The sequence below is a fragment of the Leucoraja erinacea genome, chromosome 14, assembly GCF_028641065.1.
Source record: "Leucoraja erinacea ecotype New England chromosome 14, Leri_hhj_1, whole genome shotgun sequence".
In the NCBI taxonomy this organism is placed as follows: domain Eukaryota; kingdom Metazoa; phylum Chordata; class Chondrichthyes; order Rajiformes; family Rajidae; genus Leucoraja; species Leucoraja erinaceus.
This window is the reverse complement of record NC_073390.1, coordinates 24,265,212-24,277,995: the sequence shown is the minus strand read 5'-3', so window position 1 is coordinate 24,277,995 and position 12,784 is coordinate 24,265,212. Positions and strand designations below refer to the sequence as shown.

The 12,784-nt window shown below is 46.2% G+C and overlaps 1 protein-coding gene across 5 annotated transcripts in view; it reads right to left on the bottom strand.

Annotated features, from left to right (window-relative positions):
• LOC129703416 (phospholipase D1-like) overlaps window positions 1–12,183 on the bottom strand; it is a 91,167-nt gene extending 78,984 nt beyond the window's left edge. For 2 of the 5 annotated variants that reach the window (XM_055645823.1, XM_055645824.1), the window contains exon 1: window positions 7,390–9,167. The gene's annotated coding sequence lies outside the window, so the exon portion shown is untranslated. Of the gene's footprint in view, window positions 1–7,389; window positions 9,168–12,036 lie in introns of those variants that run through there. The other 3 variants (XM_055645825.1, XM_055645826.1, XM_055645827.1) reach the window with 3 other exon arrangements.
• Between the last annotated feature and the right edge of the window lie 601 nt (window positions 12,184–12,784).

The window sequence follows — 12,784 nt, the reverse complement described above, 5'->3', positions numbered from 1 at the left end:
GTTTTTTCTGCATGCTATCCAGTCAAATCAGCCAATACACGAGTACAATAGATCCTCTTCAGGAACAGCATGTAAAGAGTAGCCACGTTCCAGCGCATCTTGCAACTTCCAAGTCTCTGAAAAGTCTGATCTTGGCCCGAGGATTTTCTCACTTTAAAGCCCAGTGTCCTAGCGGCACTGGATGGATGAAGTAGGGGTCGGCCTGGCCCAGTTCGATGCCGTCTGCTCCTCTCCCTGCCGTTACGTATAGCCGCCACAGGCTGCGCACGATCCGCTTGCTCACCCGGCTGCTGTAGGGCCTCTCACGGCCACCTCCGCCAACAACACCACCCACGGTCACGGCAAATGCTCCATCCATCGCCTCCAGCAGGAGCCCCTCCGCTTCCGTGCACTGAGGTTGCCGCGTCCTGCTTCCTGAGCCGGTCACGGAACTTTAGGGCGCTTTCTGAGGGCAAGGGAGGGAGGTTTGTAAACTGTTCACAGAAGCCAACTTTACCGGTATAGGCCTAGCACGGGCAAATGGGATCAGCTTAGATGGGGCATCTTGGTCACCCATGGATAAGTTGGGCTGAAGGGCCTGTATGAATCTATGACTATAATCTCTTCCTGAACAATCTTCTGTGGGTGGCACAGTTGCGCAGTGGTAGAGTTATCCTAGCGTGTGGGATAGAACTGGTGTACGGGGTGGTCACTGGTCAGTGGGGACTCGTTGGCCGAAAGGCCTGTTTCCGCACTGTATCTCTGAAGTAAGCTGATCTCAATCTTGCAAAACCAAACATCCCTGTCAGCAGAAACTTTGGAAAGCAGTAACAATAAAGAGAGGGAGCTGAACTTGAATATTGTATTTACATGGCACTGAGTCTCACCCATTGTCCATAAATGGGCCCTTTGAGAATTTACAAGCCATCTCGCTTTACTGTGGGAAAGTCGTAACGAGCCAAGATTTTGCTATGTGATCTTGCGGTTGGCATGGCAACAGTTTTCGTGGGTGAAAACTGCGGGGCTTTCTGTGATTGAACGTGGAGCGACTGGGAGGTTGCTGGAGTATGAATGGGAGCTGGAGTTGGGAACGAGTGGGGAGGCAGATGGTGAGTGGGTTCATTGTGGCAAGTGGAGCAGTGTGGGCCTGCGCTTGGATCTCAGATCTCAGCGAGAGAGCTGGCAATGTTTACCGAATCACAAGTGATTCACAACATAGAACGTGGAACAATACAACTCAAGAACAGGCCCTTCGGCCCATAGTGTCTGTGCCCAACATAACGACAAGATAAACTAAACACACTGCCGGCACGTGATCCATATCCCTCCAGCGATTTTAGCATCGAACACAGAACAGTACAGCACAGGAACAGGCCCTTCGGCCCAAAATGTCTGTGCCACACATGATGCCAAGATAGTTAGCAGTGGCGACACTTTGCATGCTTTGTGTTTGCCATGCAAAAGAAGGGATTTTACTGAGGCATGTCACATGTGATAAGAGTTTCTATCAATGAATCATAATCTCACTGCCTACATATGATCCATATTCCTCCAGGCATTTAGAGCATAAAGCATAGAACAGACCCTTCGACCCACCAATGTCTGTGCCGCACATGATGCCAAGACCAACTCTTACCTACCTGCACATGATCCATATCCCTCCATTCCCTGCATACCCATGTGCCTATCAAAAACAACTCTTAAATGCCACAGTCATATCTGCCTCCACCACCACACCTGATAGCATGTTCCAGGCTCCCACCACCCTCTGTGTGTAAAAAATCTTGCCCCGCACATCTTTCCTAAACTTCCCCATCCTGCCTGCACGTGATCCATATCCCTCTATTCGCGGTGTATCTATGTCCTATCTGAAGAAGGTCACAAACAAAAATGTCACCTATCCACTCCCACCACAGATGCTGCCTGACATGCTGAGCATTTTGTGTTTAGCCTATCCAAAACCCACTTAAACGCCACGGTTATATCTGCCTACCCCACCAACCCTGGCAGCGCGTTTTTATTTAAGCAAAAGGATTTAAGGGATTTTGTGCAAATAGCTCTAAATAATGTGAATACTGCTGCAGATACATTCTCAGTGTGGCCATCGGGGTGCTTCAGTTTCCTCCCACACCCCACAAAGACATGCCGCTAGGCTAATTGGCCGCTGTAAGTTGGACTGTAGGTGGAGTGTAGATGGGTGGCAGGAGAGACAAGAGAAGTAGTAAAATGGAGATAGATACAAGGAACTGCAGATGCACGATTCTTGAGCAAAACACAAAGTGCTGGAGGAACTCAGCAAGTCAAGCAGCATCTTAGTTTAGTTTAGTTAAGTTTAGTTTAGTTTAGTTTAGAGATACAGGGTGGAAACAAACCCTTCGGCCCACCGAGTCCACGCCGACCAGCGATCACCCGTTCACATTAGTTCTATGTTATTCCACTTACTCATCTACTACCTATACATTAGGGGCATCTTACGGAGCGGTCAATTAACTTACAAACCCACACGTCTTTTGGGATGTGGTAAGAAACCGGAACACCCGGAGGAACCCATGCAGTCATACGGAGAACGCGCGAACTCCACACAGACAGCATCTGAGGTCAGGATCTAACCCGGGCTCTGTAAGACAGCAGCTCTACTGCTGCGCCACCATGCCGCCCCTTTGTTTAAAATGAGATAACAGCCACAAAAAGGCTACCAGCATCATCGAGGACCCAAACCATCCTGGCCACACACTCATCTCTGCTGCCATCAGGTAGAAGGTACAGGAGCCTGAAATCTGCAACATCCAGGTTCAGGAACAGCTGCTTCCCCACAGCCATCAGACTATTAAACACAACTTCAAACAAACTCTGAACTATAACAGCCTATTGCACTTTATCTGTATTTATGTGTGTATATATATATATATTCTATGGTATATGGACACACATATGGTAGTGCAATGTATTAAAAATGCTGGATGGAGGCACACATCTGTTCATATGGATGAGAAGGGAATGGAGGATTATATTTAGTGCCTACAATTCGGCACGGACTTGTTGTGCCTGTTTCCGCAAGTTAGATGTTATATCGTATGGACACATCTGTTCTGTATTTATGCCTACAATATTCTGTTGTGCTGCCGCAAGCAAGAATTTAATCGTCCTATCTGGGACACATGACAATAAACTCTCTTGACTAGACTCTTGACTCTTAAATCACAGGTCAGGTGCACAATCAAAATGATGTGCTGAAATAAGATAGAATTAAATAGCACATCCAGAAATAAACACTTGGAGAGGGTGCAGAGGAGGTTTACCAGGATGCTGGTCAATAAGACTGGTTAACGGACTGTGTCCCCTCCCTATATATCATACACCAACACATCTAACCTCGCCCATACTTTGACATCCAGGCACCTGTCAAAGCAAAGCCACTGTTCGGTCTGAATGTCTATTTTTCTTTCAATTATGAGGCCTATTTTAGATATGATAATTTTAATTTTTAATGCTATATGTATTTATTCTGTTTTTATTAACTGCACTGACGGGAACTGATTGAGAAACAATTTTTTCGTTTTATCTGTGTATGTAAGTAAATACTGAATACTGAATACCGAATGCTGCCTGGATTGGTGGCTATTTGCTTTAAGGAGAGGTTGGACAAATTGGGATTGTTTTCTCTGGAGCACTGGAGACTTGACAGGTATATAACATTATGAGAAGAATAGATAGGGTAGACAGTCAGAACATTTTTCTTCAGGTGGAAATGCCAAGGAATAGAGGGCAGAGCTTTAAGGGGAGAGGGAAGCAAAGTTTAAAAGGAGATGTGCAAGTTTTTTTACACAGAATGTTGTGGACATGGAACGTGCTGCCAGAGGTGGTGGTAGAGCCAGATATGATAGTGGTGTTGAAGAGGCTTTTAGATACTGTAGGCACATGGATATGCAAGAAATTGGAGGGATGTGGATCATGTGCAGCCAGAGGAAATGAGTTTAACGGCGTCATGCTCAGCGCAGACATTGTGGGCCGAAGGGCCTGTTCCTGTGCTGTACTGTTCTATGTGATCATCGAATGACGGAGCCTGGAAATTTACAATTCCCTCCTCTTTTTTAAACCTTACCCTCCAGCATTTCTCACGGGGCTTGTGAATCTACAGATTAGCAAGGAGACCTGCAGGCACAGTGGGTTGAATGACACCAGGAAAGTGAGGCTTTAAATAGCAGCAAGTATTCAAACATTAGTGACTTTCTCCACAGTCACCGAGCAGTGCTGAGATTATGCTTTTCAGATAATTAGAAGGCTTGAACAGTGTAAGAGAGTAATTACAGGGTGTGCGCTCAGGGATTGGCAGGAATGTTATTGCCAACAACTTAAACATGGAACATAAACAGTGCAGCACAGGAGTCGGGCCCTTTGACCCACAATGTCCGTGCCAAACATGATGCTAAATTACACCCATCTCCACTGCCTCCACATAATCTATATCCCTCCATTCCCGGCATATCCACGTGCCTACCTAATGGCCTAAAAAAAACCACTATCGTATCTGCCTCCACCACCACCCCTGGCAGCACGTTCCAGGCACTCACCACCCTCTGTGTAAAAAATAATTTGCCCTGCACACCTCCTTCAAACTTTTCCCCTCTAACCTTAAAACTATGCCCTCTGGTCTGTGATATTTCCACTCTGGGAAGAAGGTTCTGAATGTCTACCCTCTCTATGCCTCTCATACATGTATATATTTCTATCAGGTCTCCCCTCAGCCTTCAACTTTTCAGAGGAAATATTCATAGCTTGTCCAAGAAAAGACACTAAATGCTGGAGTAACTCAGTGGGTAACTCAGGCAGCATCTCTGGAGAATATGGAACATGTGACGTTTCAGGTCAGGACTTTTCTCCAATCTGAGGAAGGGTCCCAACCCAAAATGTCACCTACACATGTTCTCCAAGGATGCTTGCTGCCCGACATGCTGAGTTACTCCAGCATTTAGTGTCTTTGCTTTGGTAAACCAGCATCTGCAGTTCCTTTTTCTCCAAGTCTGGCCAGCTTCTCCTCATGGTTGTTTAGAATAACATAGACATAGACATAGAAAATAGGTGCAGGAAGAGGCCATTCGGCCCTTCGAGCCAGCACCGCCATTCATTGCGATCATGGCTGATCGTCCCCAATCAATAACCCGTGCCTGCCTTCTCCCCAAATCCCTTGGAACTGCAGATGCTGGGTTGTACAGCAAAGATAGGCACAAAGTGCCAGAGTAACCTGCTGAGTTACTCCATATAGTTCTCCGCAAGCCTCCATATAAGCCTTCTCCTTATAGTTAATACTCCCTGGTCGAGGCAGCTCTCTGGCGAACCTCTTCCGTACCCTGAAAGTCTCTTGAACTTCTGAATGAGTGCCAAATCGTACTGAAGATACATTGAGATTCGAGATGGGCTGTGGTCAGGAATTCTGGAAAGATTAGCTACACTTAAATCACCTGGTCCTTCGGGAAACATCCTAGATTGCTGTGGGAGGTTTGGAAGGAATGGCATAATCTTCCACATCTCTGTAGATTCAGGGGTGGTGCCTGACGACTGGTTTAGTTTAGTTTAGTTTAATTCAGTTTAGTTTAGTTTAGTTTAGCTTAGGTTATTGTCATGTCTACCAAGGTGGAGTGAAATGCTTTTGTTGGGTGCTATCCAGTCAGCGGAAAGACTACACATGATTCCAATCAAGCCGTCCACAGTGCACAGATACAGGATAAAGGGAATAATGTTGAGTGCAAGATAGTGCAGTAAAGTCCGATTACAGATGGTCCAAGGGTCACCAATGGGGTAGGTGTGAGGTCAATACCACTCTCTAGTTGGAGATGGTTCAGTTGCCTGATAACAGTTGTGAAGAAACTGCAATAGTTGCATTTTTGTTCAAGCAAGGGTGTGTGGATAGACACAGTAATTACAGACAAGTCCTTTTAACCTCAGAGATGGGAACATTTTAGAAATAGTAATTAAGAACAGAATTGGAAGACACATGGGCAAGTGTGGGCTGATCAGCCAAAGTTCAGCATAATCAGCTAATCTGCACTGTAATCTGCACTGTAATTCTACAGCACTGCAACACTATGTTCTGCACTCTGGTAATTTTCTGTAATGTTACAGCAACAAAGGAAGTGCAAATGAAAGAAAGTGCAAGGTCTGAAATGAGGTAGGTTGGAAGATCAGGACCACATCCTAGCTTACGGGAGGACCGTTCAGTAGCCTGATAACAGCGGGGAAGAAGCTGTTCCTGGGTCTGGTGGTGCGCGCTTTCAAGCTTTTGTATCTTCTGCCCGACAGGAGTGTGAAGAAGGAATGACCGGGGTGGGATAAGTGTTATTATAGAGCACAGTGCTGGAGTAACCCAGTGGGTCTGGCAGCATCTCCGGAGAATATGGAGAGGTGATGTTTCTGTTTGGGACAATTCTTCAAAACTAGTATTTCCAGTTCCTTTAGTTTAGTTTAGAGATACAGCACGAAACAGGGCCTTTGACGCACCGAGTCCAACAATCGACAATCCTAGGTTCAATCCTGACCTTGGGTGCTGTCTCCCTGTGAACGCCTGATTTTTCTCCGATGCTCCAGTTTCCTCCCTCATCCCAAAGACGCCTGGGTTTGTCGGTTAATTGGCCCTCAGTATATTGCCTCTGGTGTGTAGGAAGTGGGTGAGAAAGTGGGATAAGGTAAACCTAGTGTGAACGGGTGATCGATGGTCCACGTAGATGCGGAGTGGGCTGAAGGGCCTGTTTCCAAGATGTATTTTACGTTAATTGGCCCTCTGTAAATTGCCCCTAGTATGTAGGTGAACGGTGGAATCTGAAGTTGATGAAAATGTGGTGACAACAAAATAGGATTAGTGCCAGATCAGCGTAAATAGGTGCTTGACGGGTTGGCATGGACCCAATGGGCCAAAGGGTGTGTTATCCTGTCGTATAACTGTGACTCAGTGAACTAACTCCTCCATACCTTGTCTTTTCGGTGACCCCTTTCCCCAATTATGTGCCCCTCAGCAACTACCTCGCCAAGCCAGCTATCAATCTGATCCATTAACAGGCCCGAAACGTTGCCTATTTCCTTCGCTCCATAGATGCTGCTGCACCCGCTGAGTTTCTCCAGCTTTTTTGTGATCCACTAACATGTTGAATTGGCTACAATGGAGGCATAGACTGATACAGTGGGGGAACAGGCCCTTCGGCCCAACTTGTTGGATCATGATCAGTGAATCAACTAGCAGAAGCCTGAAGGCACAAATCAATATCAATCACATCGACAGTGGTAGACTCAGTCCCTCCGACCAGTGAAGGGTTAATCTCCAGCCCGTGATTACCTGCCTTCCCGCCCCATTGTCACCAGCAATGCACAACTCACAACCCAATAATCAACTTGCAGATAGAGAGACGGGAAACATTTCACCTCACACCTGCCGAGGGTTTCACCTCTTGATCTCGCCTCTCCGAGGTAATTGTTCTGAGTTTCAGCAGCTCGGTGAAACTGGTTCCTTCTCGTGTGCTGACAGTCCCATCGAATGACTAGAGTCCCACCTACTCCCGGTTTTATCGCCGCCCAACCCCCCTGCTCAAACACTTGACAAACACTTTATGTTGCAAGTCGAATTTGCATTTTCTTAATCCTCCCTCTTATCTGACATCAACCCCCAGGGTAAGGATGCGGTTGTAGTTCCTTGTTTAAAGTTTTAACCACAAGGACCAATTTGGAACATAGAAACATTGATGGCACAGCGGAGGAGTTGCTGCCTCACAGCGCCAGGTTCGATCCTGACCTCAAGTGCTGTCTGCGCGGAATTTATACGTTCTTGTGACTGTGTGGTTGTCCTCCAGGAGCTCTGGTTTTGCTCCCACATTCCAAAGACGTGCACGTTTGTTGGTTATTTGTCATCTGTAAATTGTTCCTATTGTGTAGGAGAGAACTAGTGTATCGGTGATCATTGGTCGGCACGGACTCGGTGGGCTGAAGGGCCTGTTTCCACCCTAAACAGACTATACTGTGTAGGATAGTGCTAGTATATGAGGGTGATTACAGGTCGGGGTGAACTTGGTGGGCTGAAGGGCCTGTTTCTGCGCTTTGTCTCTAATGTCTAAAATTAAATATCAACGGTTAGAGGGCATAGGTTATAAGGTGAGAGGAGCAAAGTTTAAAGGAGATGTTTTTAAAAGCACTGCCAGGAGTGGTGGTGGAGGCAGTTCCTGTACTGTTTAGTTTAGTTGGGCGAGGGTACTGTCAGTGTGGTGTTTGTACATTGTCCATGTGACAATTTCACAATTTTTACCAAAACTAATTAACCTACAAACCTGTATGTCTTTGGGATGTGGGAGGAAACCGGAGCACCCGGAGAAAAGCCACGTAGTCACAGGAAGAGTGTACAAACTCCGTGCCGACAGCGCCCGTAGTCAAGATCGAACCCGGATCTCTGGCGCTGTAAGGCAGCAACTCTATCACTGCACCACTGCTCTGCCCTAATTTGCAACCTGCGGTAAAGGTTCTGACTATCTACCCTATCTACGCCTCTCGTAGTTTTATACACTTCTAATAAGGTCGTAATTCTTGAGTCTCCAACACCCCAGAGAACACAATCCATGTTTGTCCAACCTCTCCTTATAGCTAATGCTCTCTAACCCAGGCAGCATTCTGACTGCAAAGTCTCCATATCCTCCCTACAATGGGGCAACCAGAACTGCACCCAATACTCCAAATGCAACCAGATTGGTGAGGGAGTGCTTGGTGTAGGGGTTTATTATACTTGTAACAGTTGCTGGCTGGATCTTAAGCAACTCTAACCTCGCTCTGATCTGGTCTGCTCCAAGATAAAGAATCTTAATCGGAAAGTTCTGATCTAACTGCTATAAACCGTTTAATTACACCCAGTCAGATTAATTCCCCTTGTTGCATCCATTTCCCTTCCCCACTCGCTCTGCTACTAAACCAACTCTTCTCTCTGTCTCTTGTGTAGGAAGGAACTGCAGATGCTGCTTTAAACCAGACTCAAATTGAAACACAAAGAGCTGGAGTAACTCAATGGGTCAGGCAGCATCTCTGGAGATGGTACAAAGTCCTTTTCTCTAGAGATGCTGCCAGACTTGCTAAGTTGCTCCAGCTTTTTGTCGATCTTCTTTCTCTTTCCTACTTCTGGTGAAGAGTCTACGACTGGAACCCTTGAGTACTTCTGGCATGTTCTGTGCCTCCCATGACTCTGTTTGCGTCCATCAGATCACTGGGCGGTACGGTGTCGCAGCAGTAGAATTACTGCCCTAGACTGGGGTTCGATCCTGACTGTGGGTGCTATCTGTACAGAGTTTGTACGTTCTCCGTGTGACCATGTGGATTTTCTGTGGGTGCTCCCGTTTCCTCCCACATCAAGTTGTAGGTTAATTGACTTAAGTAAGTTGCAATATTGTCCATAATATGTGGAAGTCAGTGTACAGGGTGATCGCTGGTCGGACTTGGTGGGCCTGTTTCCACGCTGTATTTGTAAAGTGTAAAGTCTAAACTCTGAGATTGAGGGGAGACCTCGTTCATGTTAGTTATACGGACAGTTTGGGCAAAGTTGGATTGTTTTCTCTGGAACATCAGAGTCTGAGGGGAACTGATAAAGTATATAAAATGATGAGAGGCGCAGATAGTGTAGACAGTCTGAACATTTTCCGCATTTTTTCAATGCGGAAATATCAAAGACTATCAATGGTGCTTGATTAGTTCAATGGTGAATTTATCATGTGTGGTGCTAACACAGTGAAGTTCTTTATCTTACAAACAATACAGCAGAGTATTTCCATTCCCCCGATTAGCAAGTACCAGAAATAGGTGCCTAAAACTCAGAGGGTAATGCTTTATGGATAGACAAAAATGCTGGAGAAGCTCAGCGGGTGAGGCAGCATCTATGGAGCGAAGGAAATAGGCAACGTTTTGGGTCGAGACCCTTCTTCAGACCAATGCTTTAAGGTGAGAGGGACAAAGTTTAAAGGAGATGTGTGGGGCAAGTTTTTTATTCACACAGGGAGTGATAGATGCATGGGGTGATGGTGGAGACTGATATGATAGCAATGTTTAAGCAGCATTTCGCTGGTTACATGAACAGGTAGGGGCTGGGAAGATATAGATAAGATGAGAACATAGGAAAGTACACCACAACACAGTTGGCTGCGGAGGCCAAGTCAATGGATATTTTAATGCGGAGATTGACAGATTCTTGATTAGTAAGTGAGTCAGAGGATATGTGGAGAAGGCAGGAGAATGGGGTTAGGAGAGGAAGCTAGATCAGCCATGATTAAATGGTGGAGTAGACTTGATGGGCCGAAAATAGTGAATGCATTAGTGATAATTTTTCAAAACTCTTTAGATTCTGGAGTAGTTCCTGAGGATTGGAGGGTAGCTAATGTAACCCCACTTTTTAAAAAGGGAGGGAGAGAGAAAATGGGGAATTACAGACCCGTTAGTCTAACATCGGTAGTGGGGAAGCTAGCAGTTATTAAAGATGGGATAGCAGCACATTTGGAAAGTGGTGAAATCATTGGACAAAGTCAGCATGGATTTATGGAAAGTAAATCATGTCTGACGAATCTTATAGAATTTTTCGAGGATGTAACTAGTAGAGTGGATAAGGGAGAACCAGAGGATGTGTTATATCTGGACTTTCAGAAGGCTTTCGACAAGGTCCCACATAAGAGACTAGTATACAAACTTAAAGCACATGGTATTGCGGGTTCAGTATTCAGTGGATAGAGAACTGGCTGGCAGACAGGAAACAAAGAGTAGGAGTGAACGGGTCCTTTTCACAATGGCAGGCAGTGACTAGTGGGGTACCGCAACGCTTAGTGCTGGGACCCCAGCTATTTACAATATATATTAATGATTTGGACGAGGGAATTGAATGCAACATCTCCAAGTTTGCGGATGACACGAAGCTGGGGGGCAGTGTTAACTGTGAGGAGGATGCTAGGAGGCTGCAAGGTGACTTGGATAGGCTGGGTGAGTGGGCAAATGCATGGCAGATGCGGTATAACGTGAATAAATGTGAGGTTATCCAATTTGGTAGCAAAAACAGAAAAGTAGACTATTATCTGGATGGTGGCCGATTAGGAAAAGGGAAGATGCAACGAGACCTGGGTGTCATGGTTCACCAGTCATTGAAAGTAGGCATGCAGGTGCAGCAGGCAGTGAAGAAAGTGAATGGTATGTTAACATTCATAACAAAAGGATTTGAGTATAAGAGCAGGGAGGTTCTACTCCAGTTGTACAGGGTCTTGGTGAGACCACACCTGGAGTCTTGCGTACAATTTTGGTCTCCTAATCTGAGGAAAGACATTCTTGCCATAGAGGGAGTACAGAGAAGGTTCGCCAGACTGATTCCTGGGATGTCAAGACTTTCATATGAAGAAAGACTGGTTAGACTCGGCTTGTACTCGCTAGAATTTAGAAGATTGAGGGGGGATCTTATAGAAACTTACAAAATTCTTAAGGGGTTGGACAGGCTAGATGCAGGTAGATTGTTCCCGATGTTGGGGAAGTCCAGAACAAGGGGTCACAGTTTAAGGATAAGGGGGAAATCTTTTAGGACCGAGATGAGAAAAAAAAAATTCACACAGAGAGTGGTGAATCTGTGGAATTCTCTGCCACAGAAGGTAGTTGAGGCTAGTTCATTGGCTATATTTAAGAGGGAGTTAGAAGTGGCCCTTGTGGCTAAAGGGATCAGGGGGTATGGAGAGAAGGCAGGTACAGGATACTGAGTTGGATGATCAGCCTCGAAGGGCCAGCCTGTTCTATGTTTCTATGTTGCTATGATCATATTGAATGGGTCGAAGGGCCGAATGGCCTACTCGTGCACCTATTTTTTATGTTTCTATGTTTCTATGAAAGGCCCAATTCTGTTCCTAGAGCTTATGAACTTATTAGCAGGCCCTTTGGGCCATAATTGAGTTGGAGTCATGGTCGGCACAGGCGTGTGTTTGCATGGTTTACCACACTTCAGTCAGACGCAAGGCTAATTTTGCCACACCGTGCACAGTTAACTACAAGCATTGAATTAAGAGCCTAATCTTGCCTTACCTGCACTCTCTTGGCACTCCTGCAGGTCCCCGGATGTTCAGAGAAGGGTCCAGTTTCTCTCGGGTGCTCCTGGCAGTCCCCAGATAGTCAGAGAGGGAGTTGGTGCAGCAGTGAAGGGGTGGGAGGAGACGACAGCACTGAGCCAGACAGCGAGGGCAGAGTGCGTTGTGACAACACTCTCTGTGATGGGGGGGGGGTGTGATTGTGTTGGAGATTACAGTCAGGCGGGAGGAAGTAACGCTGTCACAACTGAAGATGCAATCGTGGAGGCCCAGACACAGCAGCATCTCCCCCTCTCCGAGCCAGTACCTCACATCACCAAGCTGGGAGATCAGGGACCAATATATAGGAAAGAACTGCAGATGCTGATTTACACCGAAGATAGGCACAAAATGCTGGAGTGACTCAGCCAAGCGGCAACTCTGGAGACAAGGAATAGGTGATGTTTCAGGTCGAGACCCTTCTGAAACGTCACCTATTCCTTTTCTCCAAGGATGCTGCCTGGCCAGCTGAGTTACTCCAGCACTTTGAATATGTTAGACCTTAACTTTACGATTCCAACATTTTGGACGAAGGGTACAAGGTGGCACCTAAAACGTGGCAACTCTTAGTTTAAAGTTTAGTTTAGTTTTAGAGATACAGCGTGGAAACAGGTCCTTCGGCCCACCAAATACAAGCCAACCAGCGATAATCCGTACACTAGCTCTATCCTACACACTAGGGGCAATTTATAGAAGCCAACTAGCCT